Raw genomic sequence first — 6409 nt, 5'->3', positions numbered from 1 at the left:
AAACGCGGGTGACGTGTTTTCACATTAAGAATCTGACGTTTAGTATACAGTTTTCAAAGTCCAACATGGTTTTTTCAGAAACAGCCGATAAAATAGACAAAAATATTCAGGTAAATATAAACATTTATATTTAATAAAATTAAAGTATAATTTTTACTAAATGTAAATGTTTATATTTACCTATTATAAAGTGTATGTTCTTATTGAACTTGAGGTTCCAAAATATTGGATGGTTTTTGAGAAAACTGCTCAATCCTTTTCTTGCTTCAACAACTCTTTTTACGGAAAAAATGAGATAATTCACTAGATTTTCTGTAAAAATCTTTTTTCGGCATGAATTTGAAGAAACATGCATGCATACATGCATGCATGTATGTATGTATGTATGTATGTATGTATGTATGTATGTATGTATGTATGTATGCATGCATGTATGTTTGTACCTGCAAGTATTTATATTTTTAAGGTTTTAAGATGTACTGAGTTTACATATACCAAGTATATGTAAATGAAGCACAAAAATTAGAAAAGATTAAGTGAAACATGAAATTCATTTTCAAGTAAAAACCAAAAACAAAAAGATAAACATGAGAATAATTTTTTTTTTTTTTGCTTGAAACAGCGACAAAATATTTAAAAATCTAAAATTTCATAGACCAGTTTAAATCTTTTAATCACAGGTCAACAAGAAACCATAAAAGATTGGCCATACAAGATTGTTTGCTCGTTACTGATATTTTTATTTACTGATCATCATATACTTTTTTTACCAACGGCAGAAGAGACTCATTTCCCAAGTATTAGCTTTTCAACATTTAAGTAAAAATGTCACTTTGATCACGTGGTTTCGCCCCATAAAAAAACAAACCTTTACTTCGCTAATCAACTTTATATCTCAAAATTTCGTTAACGAGGTTCACTCTTTTCAGTGGTGTTAAGGGCGACTCCGGAAGTTTACAAAAAACGTCGGATTTTCTAATCGTACCACAAATCACTTGTTATACAAGTGGATAATAACAACTATCGAAGTGTTACCGTTAGACTGAACATTACTGAAAAAGTTGTGCTTAGAGATCGTTTTGTTTATATTTAAAGGTATTCTCCTTTTTCAGATAAGTCTAAATCCGTCATGACCCATTACGTCGTGAAAAATTATTATCTTAATTTTTAACAACTTTTGCCTGGCAACGTTCATTTTAGTGAATTATTTACCAAAAAAAGTTATGCTCAAAAGAAGTATGTAGCGGTGCAACCGAACCATGATTAGAGCCAGACATGCCAGACATAGTTTAAAAAGGGAGATTACGTACTTGCTGTTTGTGTAGATTAATTCGAGTAATTTCAATAGGAGAAAAAGCTTGGCAAGCAGGGCTTTTCTGCGAGTCACTGAAATATGAATTAAACTCTGTATAATTATTTCTCAGGGCTTTGGAGTTTAAAAATAACCAAACAAGATATTTAATAAATAATTGAATAGTATTAACTCTCAAACAAACATGTCCTACTTTATACACGGCCGGATATGTTGCATAAATAAGCCGAAAATTAGAAGGCCAGTTTTCAGCGTTTTTTTTTCACCAGGGACGTCGTTTTGATTGGAAACCAAGCAAACATTCAGTTAAATGCATCATTTTGAAGCAGAGCATTTAAAATATGGAAAACGAGTTACTTTAAAACATGAGTTAAAACCTGTTCCTTCCATTTATTCTGAAGAAACATGCATTCCATCTTCTGTAATGCCTCAATGTTTCTAACTTTCGTAAACCACCGACTAATCGAGATTCTACTATCCCAATTTAAATTCATTTCAAAAAATGGATAAATTAAAAAACATTGAAATGCTTCATGAATCTAACTCTCTAAATGGATTTAGTTTTCAAAGATATGAAACCCTCTAAATGGATTTAGTTTTAAAAGATATGCTTTGTTTTATATTATCGTTTGTTTTTTGTAGACTCCTTTTTTGTACTCCTTTTATCGAATCAATAAGTGTTAATAACAATTTGCATGTAAAACTACAAAAAAGTTGTCCACTTCCACTTCTTCATTGGTTTAGAAATATCATTAATTGTAAACGCACAAGTTTATCTGTTTTAAATAATTTGGTGTCTTTTGGTGTCTGTGTCTTTTATATGCACAACCTTGTTGAAGGAAATTCCCATTATTTAGTTAATGAATTTTCAAAACTAACCGTTTTCAAATCTAAAAGTCATCCTCCGTATTCTTCAAAGGTGTTACGTTTTGCACTAATGCAAAGGTATTAATCATCTCAGGCTTTTCGCATCTTTTGGAACAACTTCCTTTACCGTCAAAGTCATTATTAAAAAAGTTAGTATCAGGTGGAATTGATTCAATAAATAATTAAAAATATTGTTAAATGAGAACAAAATAAGCAATAATTGTGTTATTCTTTTTGATGAAATGTATCTCCAGCAATCTGGTGAATACCGCAATGGTAGATTTTACCTTAGTGGTAGAATTTTGCAAATGAGATCATTATTAAAAAAGAACTTTGACTTTTTAAAACTGGATTTAAAACCTTTTTATTCAGAAGTGAATCTAAATTCAATTTCAGGACTTTTTAATAATTAAATTCAGGAATGTGAGTTAGATGAAGACAGTAGAGAGGTTGCTATTTTTATTGCTAGATATGCAGAAAGTTACTTAAAAAATCTCAAAGTTAATTGCAAGTCATGTTATTAGTTGCTTTGTTATGCTTGATGTAGTAAAACAAGGTCTACTTACGCTGGAAACTCTTGACATCAGAAAAGTTAGCAAAAATATTTTATATGAATATAATTTGAACCAAAAATTTCTTTGTGGTACTTATTTTAAGTGGCAATTTCCTCTTGTCAATCAAACAGTAATAAATATTTTTTATAATAATGAACAAAAGATTGTAAGTGGTAGCAAACACAAAGATACTGTATTATCTTTCAAAAGGAGACAAATAGAAAAAAGAAGAAAAAATAAAATGTAGTGAATAAACATATATATATATATATATATATATTGTTTACACAAATAAATTGTTTTAACTATTATTTTGTTTATAATTTAAACATCATTTATATCTCAACTCTAAATGCTATCTTATAAAGGCATCCGTTATATTTTAAATGTTAAAAATTACAGTATTGTGAAAAAGTTAAGAACCACCAAAAAAAAAAATCACAATTTATTTTTGTTTTTAAATTTTTATTTAACTGAATATATTTTTCTGGTAAAATAATAATAATAATAATAAATTTTAGAAAATAGACAAACAAAATAAAAAAAAAAAATAATGATAAAAACTTTTAAACAAATAAAAAAAATGTATTTAAAATTTTGAGGTAATTTTTATTTAAAAAAAAATTGTGAAAAAGTTAAGAACCACAGAACAAAAAACGGTAATTTTTACCTAATACCGTATAATTCTACAATGAATTTTTAAGCACTCATTTATATGATTTGGCATTGAATTTATTAAATTCTCTAAAATATTTTTGGGAACATTTCTAAGTATTGCTGATAAAATATTGCATAACTTCTCAAGGCTCCTTGGCGCTTTCTTGGCAATATCTTTATCAGGCCAACTCCAAAGATTTTCAATGCAATTTAGATCTGGGCTATTTGGTGGCCAAGTTAGACGCTCAATATTTTTGCTTTCAATCCATTCAGAGGCAATTTTAGCCCTGTGACATGGTGCATTGTTTTGCTAAAAAATGAACGAATAGCGTTGCTCAAGTGCATCAATTGACGGTAACAAGTTGTTATTTAAAATAAAGACGTAATAAATAGAGTTGAGTCAACCATCAAACAATTTAAACATACCAAGACCATTAAATGTCTTGCAACACCATATTCCAACCAACCCGCTACCTTGGTTCCAACCTTGTTTTGTTCTTTGAACGATACAATCGAGATGATAATTTTTTGAAGACTGCCTGCGAATCAAAATTTTTCAGTTATCATCCTTGATATTCATCTCATCACTGAACATTACTGTCCTCCATTTTTGTTTTGTCCATTCTTCGACATTTTGGCAAAATTCTTTTTGCTTTTTTATATTTTGTTTGGTAAGTCGCGGTTTTAGAACAGTTTTTTTCCATAACGTATTGTTAGCTATTAGTTTCCTACGCACAAGTGATGCCGAGGCTTGATGTCCATTTGAAAGGTTCCATACCCTTCTTAATTCATGCGACTGCATGGTTCTATTTTTCTTCGCCACCCTGATTAAAAGACAATCATCAACGTAAGATTTTGTCTCTTTGAATCTTTTGATGATTGTTAGCACTGAATTATGTGATCGCTTTATTATATTTCTAATTTTTACGAGCGGATTTTCCTTCCTGATGAAAGTGTACCACTTTTACACGATCTTCATAGGTAATAGCTTTTCTGCTCATTTTTTCAAAAGAAAATAACTTTTTTTTGCTTGGAACTAAATACTTTTATTGGTTTTTTGGTAATGACTCAGGTCATTGATAAAATATTTAAACAAAAAAGGTAAAAATAAATTAAAAAAGATGTTTCCGCCGCATTTAGCACAAAAATCTTTGTGGTTCTTAACTTTTTCACAAAAAAAATATAAAAAAAACTAACACATAATATTTAATCCTTATTTTTAAAGGTTCTATTAATTATTTTTCAAAAAAAAAAAATCTTTTTTCTCATGTTCTATTTAATATGTTTGAAGAAAAGGACTATTTTATTATCTTTAGAATAAAAATTAATTAAATTTATTTGAAAAAATTTTTTTTTTATTTAGTGGTTCTTAACTTTTTTTACAATACTGAATATATTTGAAATGAACTGTGAAATATGGTTTTACTAATTTAATATTTGATAATTTAATTACTTATTAAATATTAAATATTTTAAAACACAGATGAGTTATCCTAAAAAATTTTAAATAACGAATACTTAATAAACTTTAAACTTAAAAAACTTAGGAAACGTTAAGTGTTACTGTTAAAACTATTTTACGTTTTAAAACACAGAAAGTTAAAATACTGAAAAACTGGCCTTCTAATTTTCGGTTTATTTATGCAACCATAGTCTATAGAAATATACCCTGATCTGGAAGCTTTTGTTTTAATTTTTTTTTCGGTCACGTGATCAATGTAATTGCAAAACAAATCAGCCGTCGAAGTGAATTTTAAAAGATATATCAAAGAATTTTCAATTATAAATTATTTAAACAGTACTTTTTATAACTACATATAACTAATATATTTTAAGCAATTCCAGTTAGTGAATGTTAAAAGACGTATCAAGGAATTTTCACTTAAAATTTAATTAAACAGTCCTTTTTAGAACTAGATTTGAACTTAAGTAATCGTACTTGTAAAAAAAAAAAGCAATGCCAGGTAGAAATTGCTGTCTTCCACAGTGCACAGTCTCAGATACAAATAAACACAAGGATATTGGACTATTTCAAATATCTACAAGAAAAGATGAATACCATACCATTTGGAGGAAAAAGTTGATTGATTTTCTTGCTATTTACCGTCCATTAGATGGATTATTAAAAGAAAGAATAACAAAAGGAAATGTTTATTTTTGCAAGAAAAACTTTTCTCCGGAAGATATAGAATTTACAAGTGAGTACATAATTTTCATGGCGAGTCACATTTTATATTGTTATGCATGAGTAATATATAATGGTATTGCATTGTAATTATAATGATCATTATAGTTAAAATGTATATCATTTTAGAAATGGAGTGCAAAGTCCTATGGCTTACCTTCTCGTTGGTGCACTTCGTTAAATAATTTAGACTAGTCTTATGTCTAATTTATAAACCAAGTAGCCAAGGCAGCTTTTGTATTCATTTTGGTATTAAATAGATCCATGAAACAACATGCAACTAGTTAGTACAACTACATATATATATAAATATATATATATATGTATACATAATTGTTTTCAACTCAATGGTGTAAATGACTACTTGTCATTTACACTATTAAGTTAAAATTATTTATGTAAAAAAACTTACCTGTACTGTTGTCTCTTTTTAGAGACTGGAAGAAAAACATTATGACTTGGTGTTGTTCCTACCTTAAATTTACCTGTTAAATCACATCCAACTACTAAATCAACTGAAAGAAGGGACTTAAATATAGTTAAAGATATAGCAACAATAAATAAAAATGCCAACAAGGCTGTATACAATACTTTTGAAGAATTTAAAATGCGTATTCGAAAGTTAAAGTTGAATGAATGGGAAATTAGTATTTTTGATGAAACAATTCTGTTTAAGCACATAGAAAATCCGTTTTTATCATCAAAGTTTGAAGTGTTTGTTGACACAAGTTTAGATTATTCATGCATTGTTTTTGGTTGGTCTTTACTAGGTACTTTGATAAAAAATTCAATATAGTAATACAATTACAAAACTTATACTGTTACATAGAGCTT

Source organism: Hydra viridissima, unplaced genomic scaffold (genome assembly GCF_058129835.1).
Source record: "Hydra viridissima isolate aposymbiotic clone 2 unplaced genomic scaffold, HvirCarnegie_v1 scaffold_5, whole genome shotgun sequence".
NCBI classification, from domain to species: domain Eukaryota; kingdom Metazoa; phylum Cnidaria; class Hydrozoa; order Anthoathecata; family Hydridae; genus Hydra; species Hydra viridissima.
The sequence above is the reverse complement of the archived record's forward strand: the minus strand, read 5'-3'. Positions refer to the sequence as shown.